Genomic DNA, 18,467 nt, shown 5'->3' with positions numbered 1-18,467 from the left:
ACAATGCTATATATATATATATAATCCAAATACCGTTTCGATCCCTAACATCACTGAAGAGACATTTATTGTCGAAATCCGGATATGGTGTAATAAAGAAATATTGACACCGAATGTTTGTGACACAACATCCTGTCCACAAGTTAACAAATTTTTTTTTCTGTGACGTATTAAATTTATATTAGGATCCATTTTGTTACATCTTGTGATCAATTTTATTTGGCAATCGTCAATGGCAGTCAGCAGGGTTAAAGAACATCAGTTGTTCGACCTGTTAGTCAAATGCGTTTTGTTTAAATATACTTTTTCACTCTTTTGGTCTTTTGGAAAATGTTGTTTGTGCTGTTTTTAGACCCTTCTACAACGAAATTTGTTTGACATGCACACGTATAAAAACTGCGGTTTTTATCCAACGCAGTCATAGGTTTGAACGTAGTTTTCAATTTAGACTCGTTTATATATCTATATATATATATATAAGTACGACTCGACTGAGTCAGTTTTATATATATATATTATAACGGTCTGTATTAGGGGAGGAGATCTACATTTCTGTATTCTGTAACTCTTTTGGCGATGTGTCTCTTTTCAGTTAGAAATATATGCCCTTCTCTGTAAAATTATTGGGTTCAATTCCTGCATTTGAAAACTTCCGTATATAACATTTTGACAATATATATTGTCTTGTCTGTATCAACAACATACGTATGACGACACTTCTCCGTATAGCCCCCCCCCCCCCCCCCCCCCCCACCTTTATACTGTCCCTGTACTGCATAAATAATACCACGTTTAAAATAAGTATAAAACTTGGAGAAAAAAAAGTATTTCAATTTCTTCGAAATAAGTTGGATAGCTGGGATAATAAACAAAAGTAAAGATGATATGAGGTATATTTTATCATATTTTCCTTGTGATTCGAGGTACTAGTAATGAGGAGTTGAACGTTCAGTTTAATAACAGTGACAGTACCGGTACCTAACCGACATTAAGAGAAATCTGATCACCAAAAATATTTTATCATTGATTACTCATTTGTCCAACACAATATAGAAAGAAACATTGCTTATCAATCAATTGTTTTGGTGAATAATGAAATATATTTAATATAAGTAGGTACTAAAAAAATGTTATACCCTAAAAAATTAAAGACAATGTCTTCCGTCCTCGAGCTTCAGTATGAACATTTAAGACGTACGAATTATGACAAAGTTTTGGTTCTGCAAATCCTTACAATTCTAATCAATGATCAATTTATATATTTTGGAATTATCAAGATACCTAAGGTTTTAAACTCCATCAATCAATGTTACATTCGACTGATTTGACTATTTTCTGTGTGTCATTTTCGTCAATAGCTCATCAACTCTTTCTATTCTTTCATATCTTTGGATTTCGAATACTTGTCGCTGGGCGTAAATGATGAAGATAGATAAAAAAAAAAGTGCTCGCTTCGGACGCATGGAATTTATAACTTGTTTTTTTTCGACCATTGTTGCAGATCTTTTTGTTACTTATCGGATTATCGTGGTCTGACATTTTCACAAACATTTTTTTAAGGTGAATAAAATAAAATAATTCCTGACGCAATGCACGAGAAGGATGTAAGGTTAAAATTGCCTACAATAGGAAACGAAATGATAAGTTAACTCATGCAAACCCGTGATTTTGGCGAAAAACAATGATGCTTATGAATGTACAAAATTTGCATCGCTTATTTCATTTGACCAGTTGCGTTTACAACCAATTTGAAAGATCAGCGTTTCTTTCGAAATGATCTACTAAAATATTGTAAATAATGAATTTAATATGCAGAAAACGTAAAGTTTCATTAATCTTTTAATCATGTATTTCTGTTGTTTTCAATTCACCTTATTCTTAAGTTTCAAAATTTATTTTTTAATCTATAATCCACCTCCTATATCTTGGATTATTTCAAATAACTAAAGAAAAAGTATATGATATTCAAGCGGAATACGATGCATAGTACTATAAGACTATTAGTATAAGAGGATCTACAAAGAGAAGCTGTGGTCGTTACGTATATACTGGTTGTTTAAAAATCAAAGTTGCGAGATTAAATAGGCTACAACTAACAAACAAAGAGGATGAATAAAATATCTATGGAAAATGATTTAATATTTTATATTTGCTCGATCATTTTTTTGTCGTGTCTCTCTCGTCATTGTTTTTTTCTATATATTTTTATTGAACCTTCTTAAATTCTTTATCAACGACAACGCGTTACTTCTCATTTATTTTTTTAATATTCTTCTCCCCGTCATAAATCCGCATGAAATATTTGCCACTGTACGTTCAGAAAACATCAATCAATAAATAATATCTCCTCTAAAATTGTATTATTATACTAACTGTAAACATCATCAAATAAGTGATTCGTTTAAATTTTTGTCAGCTATTATTAGTTACACAGTGTTAGTGACCTAAAACGATGAATACGGGGTCAGTAAATTCCACAAGGGATTTGAGCGAAAAGAGAACCTCATATGGAATTTACTGACCCTGTATATATCGTATTAGGTCACTATAACACTGTGTAAAGAATTTATCTTGCCGACTTTTTTTATTAGTTGAATTTTAGACTGGAGTCTCATTTGCAATCATACCACATCTTCTTATTATTATATTAAAGTGTTCAAGTGTTCAGTTTTAAGAAACATACTTCCATTGGTCTGCTAAGAAACTAATAGACACTTCTCGTCTCTCCTATTTGTTTTCTTCAAATTTCCTATACAATGAACAAAAAGGTATTGAGGAATATCAAAGGAAGTAACCCATCAAAGATACAAGATCATACAAGGATTGTGCTTTGGCTTCGAAGGAAATTTTCAAAATTAAAGTTCAGAGCAAGAAATTCATGCGTTATACGCTATACTTGTTCATTTTGAAATTAAAACAGTTGATTTATATATATGTTTTCGATATCAATATGACCACATCAAGGATAATCATCATGGTAACACAGATTGGTAAATAGGATGATGACAAAAAGGAGGAAGATTCAGTGGCAAATTATATGCGTATTCGGGTTGAAAGCATGTTATACATAGAGGGTTAGCAAACTCCATAGGGGGTGAGGCCGGAGGCCGAGTCCCCTTTTATGAATTTTATTCACCCCCTATGGGTCCGCAGGGGGTCAGTAGTTAACCGTATAACGAATTTATCGGACGCTGGACTTTTCTGCGGCGTTTTGTTGAAAAATAAACAATAAAACACAACAACATTAATAGATGACGTCGCCATATAACGCGTCATGAACCCCGTATGAAACTTAGTAACCCCATACGGTCTTATTGGGGGTCACCACGTTACGGCGTTTAACCAATCACAACGTGCTAATTCATATGTGGTCCGATAAAATTTTATAATTTATCCTGCTTTGTACAAGACTAAATGCTGAGTCGATTGTTTATCGTACGAGTTCGCACAGAAAAGGTCGAATTGGAGATTTATCACCTTAATTTGTGTTAAAGAGATAAAAAAAAACTTATATGTATAATAATAATGCAGACATAACTGAATATCATACTTAAATTTCAAATAACAAGAAAAAGAAATAAAGGTTTACGTGAATCAATAAAAGTTTTTAGCATTTTGGCATTGAAAATCACGACGTCAAAGGAAATAAAATGACGTTATATTTTTTTTTTTTTTTTATTGTTTTTCATCTAAACTGTCTCGATCATTAAAAATCAACGGTACGTAGCACATTAGATGCTAAAATTTATAGGGTGGATAGAATACACTTTGAAGATGTTCTATATTCTTTATAAACAAGTTTTGTTGCAATTTATATTTTATCATTTTTTATTCTGACGTTGGGCGCTTTAACGGAGAACAAGTGTTTAAAAATCAAGAACAGCGTGTTACCCAACGATCTTCAGCGTAGTCCATCGCACTTCAGCGTAACCATCGCTGTTCGGAGTACCATCGCACCTCCAAGTTCTACACAAGCATGAATACTGTGTCTGTGTTATAAACACATGTTTTGGTTTATTTCAAAGCACCATTATTTCTTTATGTTGGATTTCTATAGAATATTTTGTAAACTTGAGGTTACATGGTTACTAAACCTTGTACACAGATTAAATAAGGGGAGAAATTTGATTGTTTAACTTCCAGTGAATGTTATTTTCTTATATGCAATGAAATGTTATGTGAACGTTTTCTATAGTACTGAACAGGATAACACTTTACTCTTTCCAAGCATTTCTTTATTTGAAACAGAGATAAATTCTACACATTTGTTTGAAAAGTGCAAATTTACAAAGACTAATAAGGGAAAATAAATGATGGTAATCACCTATGATCTCTTAAATTCTTTGTATCAGTTGGCAACGTATTCCAAATGATTAGACCAGAATATTGAAAGTATGCAGACTTTGGCCTTGGTATATCAAGATGTCCAGATGTTGTTGACCTGCGAAAATAACTATATAGATCACTGCACGCAGTAAAGTACTTGTTACTGGCGCGAGTCCATTCATACATTTAAACATTAAAATGCCTTGAAAATATTTTATCCCCGTAAAAATGGTTATTCAATTAAGTTCTTTAAACATTGATATTTGATAACTAATCAAAAGGCTTATTCAAAATTTATCTTGCTGTGCGTATTTGTAGTTTATGAATCCGCTCAATGTTGAAATTTGCGGTAAAGCCCCATATGGTGCAACAATAATCAAATATTGGTAATATATAACTATTATCATAAAGGATAAGACCTTTACGAGGTAATTATCGTTTTAATCTATTCAGCAGGTATAATCTGCTTGAAAATATTTGGCATACTTTATCTACGTGAATTGACCATGATAGATTTTTATCAATATGGATACCAAGAAGTTCTTCTACTTCCACATTGTCAAATGCAGTTTGATTTTGCGATAACACATGTACACACAAGACATCATTACAATTCTCAAGTTTTCTCTCAGATCCCATAAGCATACATTTGGACTTATTGTTAAATTTATTATCATATTGTTTTTAGCGCACCATTCAATTACGTTTTCTCAAAGTCTTTATTTAAACAAGAGTTTAAGTTTGAAACAGATTTTGATGATGTATGCAAAGTTGTGTCATCTGCATATAGTTCAGACTCTGTGTTCTAATTTAAACGGGAGATCATTTATATAGATGAAGAATAATAAAGGTGGGATCCCAAATGTTACTTAATTGTAACCTGATTCAGTTATTCCAATGTTAACCTTACAATCTATTTGAGAGATAGGAAGACAAACAAAGATTTTTTTTTTAGTCTCGAACGATAACGCTGCTTATAATATCATTATTGTTCGAAGTTAATTTCACTTTGAGGTTCTGAAAAAAATCATCAACTCACTAACATTCCAACTGACTTCATTTTCAGAAAACGACAGCTGTAACAAACATAAACTTTAAGCTACCTCTTTACAAGCAGAACCAAATATAGTGAAAGTCCCAACTATTTACTGGTTTCCAAAGCTAAAACAAAACACCTTACAAATATGTATTTATTTCGTCTTCAAGCCATTGTTCCACTACTAAATTATCTATTTTTCTCACGAGTACACTTGGTACAATACAAAACCTTTATACTTTTTATACGTTCGGGCGATCTAGAGATATAGCGGGAGAAGTGAGATCTCAAAAACATGTTTAACTCCGCCGCTTTTTGCGCCTGTCACAAGTCAAGAGCCTCTGACCTTTGTTAGTCGTGTATGCTTTTTAATTTTAGTTTCTTGTGTAAAGTTGGAGTTAAGTATGACGTCAGTTATCACTGAACTAGTATAAATATCTGTTTTGTGGCCAGCTGAAGGACGCCTCCGGGGCGGGAGTTTTTATCTGCATTGAAGACCTATTGGTGACCTTCTGCTGTTGTCTGTTCTATGGTCGGGTTGTTGTCTCTTTGACACATTCCCCATTTCCATTCTCAATTTTACACATTCAATGTGGCGGGGTTAAACATCTTAGCGGACGACCAACCCGCCCCTAACTTGGGACAGTGATGTAACTGTTCAACGTAAGAACAGATTGTCAACATCAGTTAAAAAAAGGCTCATCAGTTAGATACAAATTGAAATTGATATAACAAAACACAGGGTGGGCGTGGGAGGGTACTTGTACATCCAAATAATGAAAAGACCCTTAGTACAGATCAGAGAGTACTGACAGCTTGTTCAAAGTCAATAACAACTCAGAAAAAGAAAACACGCATCTAAGAGTTATACCACGTTCACAGTTCACACTATGCCTTGCAGAATTTTAGATGCACTTTTTCATTTTTTAGATCTTTACACAATCTATAGAAATAATTTAGTTCTGTGTCATTATTAAACTTTTTTTATTTAATACAACCCCATATTTCTGAACCATATAATAATACAGGTTTCACTGTGTGATCAAAAATGTGCATTAGAGTGGAGATATTAGGTTTATAATTAGTAAAATATTTTGTATATTTAAAGAATGCTTTTAAGCCTTTTTAATATAACATGTTTTGGCTTCTGAAAAGCTGACAGATGCACTAACAGTAACGCCAAGATAAGTATAATGTTGGGTATTTTGGATGTACGTGTATATGAAAGCTGTGCATCTTTAATACGGTCAGATGTATTAAAAACTACAGATTTTTTTTTTTTTAAATTAACTTCTAACCCCCAATTTTGACAATAGATTTCCGGCTTATTTGATGCATTCTGTAAGCTTTTTTTAGATTCAGAAAGCAGTACAAGATCGTCAGCATAAAGAAGACAATTTAATGAAATATTTGATAGCAATACTTGGTCACAGGTTTCATCTAATAAAGATTTAAAATCATTTATAAATATTTTAAAGAGAATTGGGCTAAGATTATCTCAGGCCTGGTCTTACTCCAATATATGATCTAAAGTCTGAAGTTAACATGTTTCGTGTTTTTATACATAGTATGTTATTAGAATATATACTTTTGATTATATTGTAAAAATGAGTTCCAACTCCAATTTTAATAAGTTTATAAAACAGTCCAGTATGATTAACCGTATCAAAAGCTCTTCTAAAGTCAACAAAACATGTATATAATGGTTTCGAACCTTTTTGTGTGTGCTTATCTGTTAGAGTTTTTAAGCCGAAAAGATGATCACTAGTCATTTTACCTTTAGAGAAACCAATTTATTCTTGGGATATTATACCATGCTTTTCTAAATATTTTTCTAATCTGTTATTTAATATTCTAGTAAACAACTTTCCAATATTACTAATTTTTGCAATTCCCCTGTATTTACTAGGTTCTGAGGTGTCACCTGACTTATGTATAGAAAAATTTTACACCAAATTTTAGGAAAAATTCCACAAGTTAGGACATTATTAAACATTTTCAAAAGGGGTTGAGAAAAATGTAGAAAATTATATTTTAACATTTCATTTGATATTTGGTCAAATCCGCAGGCTTTTTTATTGTTTAAAGATTTCAGTGCATCAAGAACCTCTTTTTCTGAGATTTTAAAATCTAGCTCATTAAATTGCTTACATTTCTCTGCTTCAGCTAACAATTTATTTAAATCCTGGTTATTTATATTTTTAGCAGTATACTCAATTCCCTAAAATAGTTCAACCATTCTTCGGCTGACATATTGTCATGCGATTGTACTCTAGAATATCCACCATCCCTTAAAAATTTATTCAGAAGTTTCCAGTATAAGCTTTTGGATTGTTATTGTTTAAAGTATCAAAGTTGATTTACTAAATTTTGTCTATAGAGACGTATTGTGTTTTTTCTAGATTTTCTATAATGCTTTAAAGCACTATAATAAGATGATCGAATATATGGATCTTTATTATATTTTATAAATTTTCTTTATCAATGAGATGCTTTTTTAGGACTGATAGAGATAGATTTTCCCAATTAAGTTTTTTCTTTTTCTTGTTAGATTTTTTAAAACTATGATGTTTCTTTCTTAGACTTTTGTTTGCCACATCATAAATTACCTGATTAAAGTTATTAATTAAAGAATTGATTCCTGATTCTGTTTGATCAACATGTAATTTCATGAAATTGGACAGATCATTCTGAATTTCTGATGAAGACAACACATTTTGGAATTCCGCAGAAGATTTATCAGTCCATATGTATGAAGATTCTGTAGATTTACATTAGGAGTGAATAAGCATGCAACAAATTTAGCCATATTTGGCGAATTAGGTCGTTATCCTCTAATGATAGACATTTTAACAAATATGATAAAATATTGGAAAATAATTTATGTTAAAAATAATATTTTATTAACAAATGCATACTCTCTCTCAAATACATTATCTAAAGCTTGGAATAATTGTTGGGCTAGTAGTATTGATGCTATCTTAAAATTACTTGATTTAAAAGAGTATCAGGTGCTCTCATCTAAAATAAACATTAGAAATATGGTAAAAAAGAAATTATATTTAAAGTATTGCAGCATATAGAAGAAAGAATTATTTATTGATAAAAGACAAAATAAGACCTCTGGAAACAAACTTATCACTTATCGATTATTTAAACCAAATTTTAATTTTGAGCCTTATACTTATTGAAATTACCATATATTCAAAGATGTGTTTTAACAAGATTTAGAATTGGAGCTCACAAACATGTTATGAAAAAGGTCGTTACTCTAATATTAAACTAGAAAATAGAATATGCAAACTCTGCAATGAGGAAATAGAAGATGAGATGCATTTTCTTTTAACATGTAAAACTCTGGATTATGTTAGAAATCCCTTTCTAAACAAAATATATAGTAAAAATAAAAATATTTCAAAACTTGATAACAAAGCTCTTTTTATTTGGCTAATGGGAAATGAATATAAAACATTTTAATAATAATTTGTCAATTATTACAGGTTTTAAATATAAACAGAAATACAATATTAAATTAAATTTCTCTACATAAAGGTATAAAATTATATGTATCATCAAATATGCATTTACACAAGTTATTTCTTTTACATTTAATGAATTATTAGTATACTATGAGGTGCGCTATCCAATAAAGGGACCAGAGTAACATACAAATGGTCATATTATATTATATATTTTCATTATTACAAATTGTCTACTTCATTTGCTATAATATTTCATATTAATCAACTAAATCAAAATCAATCATATTATGTACTTTGTTTCACCTATTTTTAATTTACTTTACATTATGTTTGAAAATTATACTGTAATTGTTCTGCTGATTTTGGGCGCCATGATTGGCAAATAAAATATTTGTTGTTTGTTGTTGTCTAAACCGGGGTCGACCCGAATTAGTTAATACGGGTTAGATTCATGAAGTGTGAACGCCTTAACCCGGGGAGAACCCGAATTAAAATTACGCCTCATATTATCGATCGCTAAATTAACCCGACTTATCCAGTCGTTATAGCCGACTACATATCGATCGCTACATCAACGCGACTTATCCAGTCGATTTCCTATCGAGCTACATTAACTAGAGGTCACTGACCGACAGAAGGCACTGAATCATTCGTTTTGTTGGAATACAGAATACGGTTGGGCCAAGGTATATCATGTAATAGAGGTGACCGTGAAAATTCAGTGAAGCTACGGATGAGACATCCTGAATACGAATAGTTTTATCTTGTCAAAATTTACACACCAATCCAAAGTCCTTTATTCTTAATTGTATCTTCAAATTTCAAGTTTCCTGAGCGAAAATTCTATACATTAATAAAGCATCTCATAAAGACAAACACTCGATATGAATTTCTAGGCAAAATAAATTTGGATACGCAAACGTCAAGTTATTTTCAACAATATGAGGTGTTTTTTTTTCCGATTTGTGCAAGTGGTTATCTTCTCTTGATATCACTGGTAAAGAAAAAGAGTTTACTTTACAAATACAAGAAAGAAAATAAACGAAATTCGACAATCCCGGCTACAAACGTGTGTCTAACATGCACTTGCACTGCCCTATAATTACAATGGTAGAATAGAATAATATACAATTGGATGAAAATTATATATACATGTACATGTATTCATACTATTAAACGAGAATACCTCATTTGTGTGTCGGTTCTGTGTCCTATTGTTACCATGCATAGTCGCATTTGTCATGATTATTCAGTTTGGGTTATTTTGGGAGAAAAACGTCCGGGTATTGTTTCCGTCATCGGACCGACTTTTAAGTCATAGACAATATCGCCGGTTTTTAACTATTAAACATAATTTTCATAATTATTTGGAGAGAGGATAGTACTGCCATGTATACTATGATTATACTCCTTATAATAATAAATAGTATATAGAGAGACCCTATATGATATAGGAATGATTGCCATGTAGAAGCAACTTTAATGGAATGGATAGTTAATAGCAGATATACGTATGATTCCCTATAATTATAATTATATATATACATTGTACCACCTGTTTGAATTTCATCGTAATCCATTCAGTAGTTTTTGATTTTTTTTCGTTTATATTTGAATGGTAAGTTATTATTGTTACGTCTTACACGGCAAAAATGGCATTATGAACACGGGGCTTATTGATTAAATATGTAATAATACATAAAATTAAATATTTTAAAATTAGGTTTTATTTAATATTGATTAAACTGATGAACCAAGACAATTAATTATTGATAATACGCATAATTGATTTGTTTCTGTCCTACTTAAGCATCAAGAAATGGTCAAATGAAACATAGACCGAATACCGTGCATATGTACTATATAATCAACCTCTTTTCAGAAAAGGGTTGGTCCGAGCCCCACGAAGAACGCTCTTAATATGCCTCAGCAGTTTTATATCGTTTCTGAAATTCTCCAGAAAATATTTTACAAAAATTTATCCTACAACAGTTTATAATTTAAAACAAGCTCTAAATGCCTGTGATTTCACGGGTGTTTTCTAGTAAACTGTTATAATAATATAAGAGCCATTACGGTGATTTGAATTTTCTGTAATTAATAACATTTATCATCCCCACACAAACTTGTTCCAGGAAAAAAAAATCTCATTTCAGGTATAGAATTGTGATTTTTTTTCTGTGACAAGTGACAAGTGTTTTTGACCATCCATGAGAAGTTGCGGTCATCCGATGTTCAGCACTTCAGTACTTTGATTAATTTATGCTCCTGGTAGAATTACTTTTGATAATGTTTCATGCAATAAACAATATTTTACCCAGGATTTTTTTTATCAATTTATGAATTTCGAACAGCGGTTTACTACTATTGCCTTTATTAAACAATTTGCATAATCTCAACAATAATAAACATTTACATTTTATATTCTATATATTTCATAACAAGAGTCACACGAAGTTTCTTCCAAGTAAAATAGACTTTGAAGTCTAGCCTATGTTTCCTAGTTTAACAGCACAAGCAGTACTGCTTAGACAATATTCTACAGCAAAAGGAAAAGTTAACCAAAAATATTTACAGAAATTCTGTAAAAAAAACATAATGCTGAAAATTTTGTGTGAATGTGACATAATTTAAAAAAAATCATTATTATTGTAAAATTCAACTAATATTACATTATTCATGTCTAATTTCTCATGGTATTATTTACAGATTATGAAAGTAAACTTTGAGAGAGAAAAAAATAGGACTTCTCCTCTCGGACAGGTTGCTGTATCAGCTGCTTTACATTTTTATAAGACAACAACCATTTGATTTTCGGGGGGGGGGGGGGGGGGGGGGGCTATGGATTTTGTTTCCAGTTTCCAGAAAAAAGTATTTTTTTTCGATTCTGAGAAAAAAAAATGTTTAACCCTCAGCTGCCACTCTATGTAATGCTAAAATTGAAAGAAAAAGATAATTTCCGACTTGTTTTTCGTATTTTCGTAGCAGGCGAAAACAAATTTGTCCAGGAAAAAAATCCATAGTACCCCCCCACCTCAGAAAATCAAATGGTTGCTGCCTAAACACAGTATTGTATATATATTTTACCTGAATAATTGGATATTTTTAATATAAATAAAAGTTGGTGGGAAAAATTATGGACACTTTACTTATGCAGCAACCATTTGATTTTCGGGGGGGGGGGGGGGGGGGGGGGGGGGTGGAGGGGCTATGGTTTTTTTTTCTGTGCAAAATTTTTTGACAAACTGAAAACAATTTTTTTCTTTCAATTTAGCATTACATATAGTGGCAGCTGAGGGTGAAACAAACAATTTTTTTTTCTCAGGGACCAAAACAAATATTTTATTTTTTTCACCAAAACCTGGAAACAAGCTTTTTTTCCAAAAAAAAACCCATAGCCCCCCCCCCCCCCCCAAAAAAAAAAATAAACCAAATGGTTGCTGCCTTAGATTTATGATCAATGCATAATTTAATTTATAAAGAATTTGCCATTTGAATAGATTCATGTTGTAAAAAAACATCTCTATGAGGGGGAGGGGGCAATAGGGAGTCTGTTAACATGTTAGCAACACTTTGATTTTGGCATTAACAAATAACAACAAATGCAAAACGCTGATAACAGTTAACACAGTGGGTTGAAAACAGTTTTAAAACAGTTAAAACATAAAAAGGTATTGCATTGCCCCCTTTTTCCTCATTAACTTCTTTAGGTAGTTTTTGCTTTTATTAATGAAGCTTACTTAGTACAGAGATAATTATATAAGCAAGTTATTTGAATTTTATAATATAAGTACAATAGTCAATACTTACTTTTTTTCATATGTTTCTTCCTCCAGAAATTTTCTTCCCAATGTTATTTCTATTGTTATTGTTTGTGCTTTTGTCCATCCATGGACTGTCATTAATTTGTCAGATTTGTTTCTAGTATGAATGAAATTTTCTAAGACGTATAATAACAAACGCAAGACAGAAGACCTTTATTGTTGTTTCACTTATCCAATGTGTAACAGTTACTTTTATGTTCATGACCCTGACACACATTTTGCTAACGCTATATGACGTATGTTGAAAAAGGTAAACAATGCCACCGTCAAGTTGTGTAGGGGATCAAAAAAGGGTCCAATTACTTTGAAATTGAGGTAGCGTATGGAATTTCAGAAAACAACAATTTTTAATCACCATTTGATTCATTTCTTTAAATGTAACCAGTATTTTAGAGTACTTTCGAAACAGTTACAATGAAAAACTTTACTGTTGTGAATAAGAAACGCAGACAAAACCAGGTTCAAATTGACATGACTGGTGGTCACTAAAATTTATGTAGATCTATTACAGTAAAACACTTTGAATTCAAAATTGTATAGAGATATGAAATAGGTATCCCGGTTTCATTTAAGATTATTACCATTCTTTTCCGTCATTTGTATACGCAAACATTAGGTTATTACTTAAAATTCGATGTTTTGGCGAACAAACAAGATGATGAAATTTGAAAGTGTTTGAAAAATTATGAAGGCTTATACATTTTTTTTAATTTACCTTTTATTTGGGGATAAAGTATAAACACTGGAATGGTAGGGGATGTCATAACTTGTGTCTTTATCGTTTTTCTAAACAGATATAATGTTCGTTTACTTTTTCTTTGGTTGTTTGCTTACTTCTTTGTGTTTGCGCCTGATTTTTCCCCGTTCATAATAGGCATCAAATGTGTAGGGATGAAAAAGTAGTTAATTTAGATATATAGGAACAAGTAATATATACGGAAGCGTATTAGCGCCACACATTTTTTATTTATTTTTCTTCCTACGTTTGCGTTAGAACGCAAACCTTTGCGTTATAACGCAAACCTTTTGGTTGATACCACATCTTCTTATAATATTCTGCTCATTGGTATGATCTAATTATTCAAGCATTTTACTTTGCAATGACTACAAAGGTGATAAATTTTAATATATACAGCCTCCTCCATTAATAACTACTGTTTCCTTTGAATCTTAAAAAAGAAATAAGATAAAACAAATGTTCAAATGTTTGCGTTATAACACAAAGGTTTGCGTTTAAACGCAAAGGTCGTTATATCGCAAAGGTTTGCGTTATAACGAAAAAGGTTTGCGTTATAACGCAAAGGTTTGCGTTTAAACGCAAACATAGGAAGAAAAATTAAAAAAAAATGTATGGCGCTAATACGCTTCCGTAAATATATCTCCAACGGTTTTTCACATCTTTTTTAAAATATGATAATGTTATTGGCTATAAAGAAGGTGGTGTGCTCTGCAGTGTTACTATAGACTTCAAACACGTTGCTAGACATAAGACCGTTTAATACTGTATCATTTGATATTTTGTTTATGTGTACATGTCTTCCGACACATCTTTTTATATATACTTGAGGATCGAAAGATACCAGAGAAACAGTCAACCTCATTAATATAAAATAAACTGAAAACCCCATAGCTGATATAACGGGTCTTTTTTGTGTCTGTGTTTTTGAAATACATGTCATTATTTCGGGAATATGTATCAGGGGGTGATAACTCCATCGTGCCCGTTATACACAAATATAGGGAACTAGCACTCGCATATCTTTCTTTATAAAGTCACTGTTAGAAGTGCATGTATAACTAAGTCGACTTAATATTCACATCTTTAATCTTGTAACAGTACATGTATAGATAATATTCACAGTTATGAATTCCAATATAAAACTACATGTTATTTCATTCTTATATATAATGCAACTTGTTATTTCAAACTCTTTAAAACGACTGACCAATATAAAGTTTCTCACAAGATCGAGCTATATATAAACATATGTTCTTAATTTATGTAAGGCATTGATTTATGGATTGGTCTTAGATTATTTGGATAAACTTGTAAATGCTATTGCAGTTCAACTGTGCAACTATTATATCGTATAAAATGTCACATTAATCAAGTCGAAAGATCATTAAACTGATTAAGAACTGACCATCAAATCTAAAAAGTAATTGACCACGCCACACTTAAATTGAAAAGGATAAACAGACAAAAAATAATACACAAGACAAAACATTCAAAACTAAAAACTAAGCACACGAACCCCACCAAAAACTGGGGATGATCTCAAATGCTCCGGAAGGGTAGGCAGATCCTGCTCCACATGTGACACCCGTCTTGTTGCTCATGTTATTACAAACCCGGTAATATTCGTTACATAGTGTGTTAGTGACCTAATACGGTATGTATGGGGTCAGTTCATAATTCCATAGGGGGTAATCTTACCCACTATCTTAACGTGGTATTTAGACTAGTGGCTTATCAAAATAATCAAGAGCCCTACTTCCATTGGTCTATACAAAACAAATGCCAACATAAACAAATTGTTACCTTTAAATGTTTTGTTGAAACCCTTGAGATTTTTCCTCAAACTGTGTTGATTTTTAGAACGACGTCACAACAGTGTATTGCTTTTTACCATGCATTTGGATGTTATGGAATATAAAATAATATTAAAGTTGAAAAAGATATTTAAACAAATATGAAATTCGCAAGAACTGAGTTCTCTGAATAAAACAGCTGAGGACATGGTATTCAATATGGCTCATATATAGTACAACTGAAGTATTGGAGACTGGTCTTGATTGTGACTAAATGAGCAAGAGTTAGAGGTATAAGTGTCCTAAGCACTGCACTAATTATAACCCTTATCGTGCAAAGTAGACAGGTTTTATTTGTGACTAAATGAGCAAGGGTTAGTGGTATAAATTGCCCACGCGCCGCCCTAATTGTAACCCAGACCGTGCAAGGAGGTTGGTATTTTTTACGAGACGTAATGAGCAAAAGTTAGAGGTATAAATGGCCTAAGCACCGCCCTACCGGTAATTATAACGTTACCCTGGCCGTGCAATGAGACGTATTTACAAGACTAAATGAGCAAGAGTTAGAGGTAAAAATGGCCTATCTCTGATGTTAGAAGTTGTTACAAGAGAACTGACTTTTATTCAGTTGTTATTTCATAATTGAATTATTCGATCAGGGCTGACCTAAACTATTATTGACTTTTATTTGAATAATAATATAATTTGATAATAAAAAAAAAAATTGTAGGATATTACTTTTCAATTTCATTAAGGAGTTGAGGTTTTTGTTATTAGAAGCATATTCTCATAAAATGAAACACAACATTAAAACAGATACAAGAAGATTATTTATTATACTGACTTAAATAAATAAGGGCAATCATATCTATTTCCAAAATCTTCTAGGACCCCCAAATTCAGAATCAAACATGATGGGTGTTGTTTATTTTCATTGACCCCAAATATTAAAGAATATAGGCAGCTAAAATATAAGAAAAGAGAAAAATGCACAAAATTTATAAAGAAAATAAGAATGAAGAACCCCCATTTAGACTGCATTTTATAACATAATTAAGAGAAATATCCCAGAAATTATTTCTAATATAAATGATTTGTTCCAAAATGTGCCGTAAATTAAAATGTATTTTGTTTTTCGTTCTTCATTTCACTTCTTTTTTGGGTACGTTCCTGACCCCTTTCTTACTTTACATGGACCATGTTTCTCGGTTATCCCCCTTTGACGTCCTTTCCTATACACGTGTTTTTTTTTGGATTTTTACTGTCAAGACAAAGTAAGTTAATGGATATTTCATATGCATAGTAAAATTTAACAGTTATTCAATTTAAAGAATCGTATTTAAACATCTGGATTAATAAATGTCAATTACGTAAATCATAACATAATGAATCGATAGGAACCAGTGGCGGATCCCGAAAATTTCATAAGTGGGGGCCTACTGACTGACTTAAGAGAGGGTCCGCTTCAGTCACGCTTAAATGATTCCTTATATGAGCAAACAAAAACAAAAATTCAAAAGGGGGGAGGCAGGCCAAATCCGCCTCTGGGAACTGGCTGACGTCAGTCACGTATTTACCTTGATATAAACGAGAGTGCGGATGGGGGGTTAACAGTGAATAGACAAAATGGGTAAAAAAAAAATAATGGAGAAAATGAGGTGGCTTAATTAGACCCCACAATATATGAGACCCACATTAAGGACAAAATCCGATAGAATGATACCCTGATGTAACCTCACAGTCTTTAACAATTGCCAAATGTCCATTGTTTCATAGTCTCAGGAATTTTTGCCATAAATACAAGTGCAATGTATTCTAATATCAACCATTAATTTATATTAAAATATTATTATAAAACAATAAAATCATAATTATCTCAAATCAACAATCTGACGAATTTTATAGAGTTTATGATTATTTTTGTATTTTTAAAATGTCTCTGTTGAACAAATTAAAGGGAAATCACACTATTGTTTATACGCATCGATCTCGGTGCCGCCATAGTGTCGTAACTGTATTATAACGTCGCCGTTTTCGATTCCGTCGTAAAGGTTGTTAATTTGTGAAATAGCTAGCCTGGAAAACCTGGCCCAATCATACTGCGTCGATAGCGGAGCTAATCAGTAGCCAGGACCCCAGGCTAGTGAAATAGCGAGCCGCTCGAAGGGACGTTCCACTAAAGCAGGAGAAATGATAATAGACATATATATCATATTTTTTACAACTGATATATGTTGTACTAGCGAGTTTCTAGATTGTATTGGGGTTAACGGCAAATACTGCAGAATATAAGGCAAGAGAAAATAAAGATTAGAGAATGATGAGGTGCTTAAATATAAAAAATAAAAAAAATAAATGAATGACCCTTTATCCAGACCATTATGATAAAAGAATGTATCAATACAAAACACAAAATCATCATGCATAATCAAAACTAAGAACGTTGGAAATTCATAGCATATTCAATGTACTTTAGTATCCTCTCCAACCATTTCCTATATTACGAAGTCGCTGACATACTTTTTTTTTTAAATTTTCTGATGTATATGTTCAATATCTAATTGCATTATAAATTTCAAAAAATTCTATTGATGGGCTATTAACTGATTTTGGCCGTAGGTTCAAAAATGAAAATGCTACTCGAAACGGATAAAATGTACATGCAAAAAAATAGCCGAAAGTGGTCATGATATGGCACATGTTTGGCAGCGTATCGCCGCGATGCAGTATGTAGGATTCAGCGTATATATATATATATATATTTATATTATTTTTTTTTTTTGGGGGGGGATACTTATAGACCAAGAGTAACATGCTATTACAGCATGTAAGCATACAGCTTCCGGAATCTGTATTTTTCTGTCTTACAGATGGTTGTAAATAAGACCATGAGTTTCAACTTTCAGTTTTCTCATATCACATACATCATATTTATAGTCTTCTATACTACATGTATGAATAATTCATCAAACATCCCATTTCATATAAGAGTCAAAACTCATATGTCCTATTTCTGAATATGCATAAACTTGCCACTGGACGTAAATGTGTGAAGTGCTATTTGAAATCGATTTTTTTTATTTCACATGTGACGACAGAAATGATTCAAGTGTCGTTCATCTTTCCCAAATGTTCCTTTGATATATAAGGCCTCTGAACACTGAACCATGCTGAACAGTTGGGGCAAGTTTGGATACAATATGCAAGCTTGATACGGTCTAAATTTGGATTTTAGTCAAATTTTTGACATATTATAGGTTTCTGACA

The 18,467-nt window shown here is 31.8% G+C and overlaps 1 protein-coding gene across 1 annotated transcript in view; it reads left to right on the top strand.

Moving 5' to 3' along the window:
- Window positions 1–16,397: 16,397 nt before the first annotated feature.
- The window catches only part of LOC134696194 (uncharacterized), a 31,669-nt gene continuing 29,599 nt past the window's right edge, over window positions 16,398–18,467 (top strand). Inside the window, exon 1 of the mRNA XM_063557863.1 lies at window positions 16,398–16,474. The gene's annotated coding sequence lies outside the window, so the exon portion shown is untranslated. The remainder of the gene's footprint in view (window positions 16,475–18,467) is intronic.

Source organism: Mytilus trossulus, chromosome 14, assembly GCF_036588685.1.
Source record: "Mytilus trossulus isolate FHL-02 chromosome 14, PNRI_Mtr1.1.1.hap1, whole genome shotgun sequence".
NCBI classification, from domain to species: Eukaryota; Metazoa; Mollusca; class Bivalvia; order Mytilida; family Mytilidae; genus Mytilus; species Mytilus trossulus.
The sequence above is the reverse complement of the archived record's forward strand: the minus strand, read 5'-3'. Positions and strand labels throughout refer to the sequence as shown.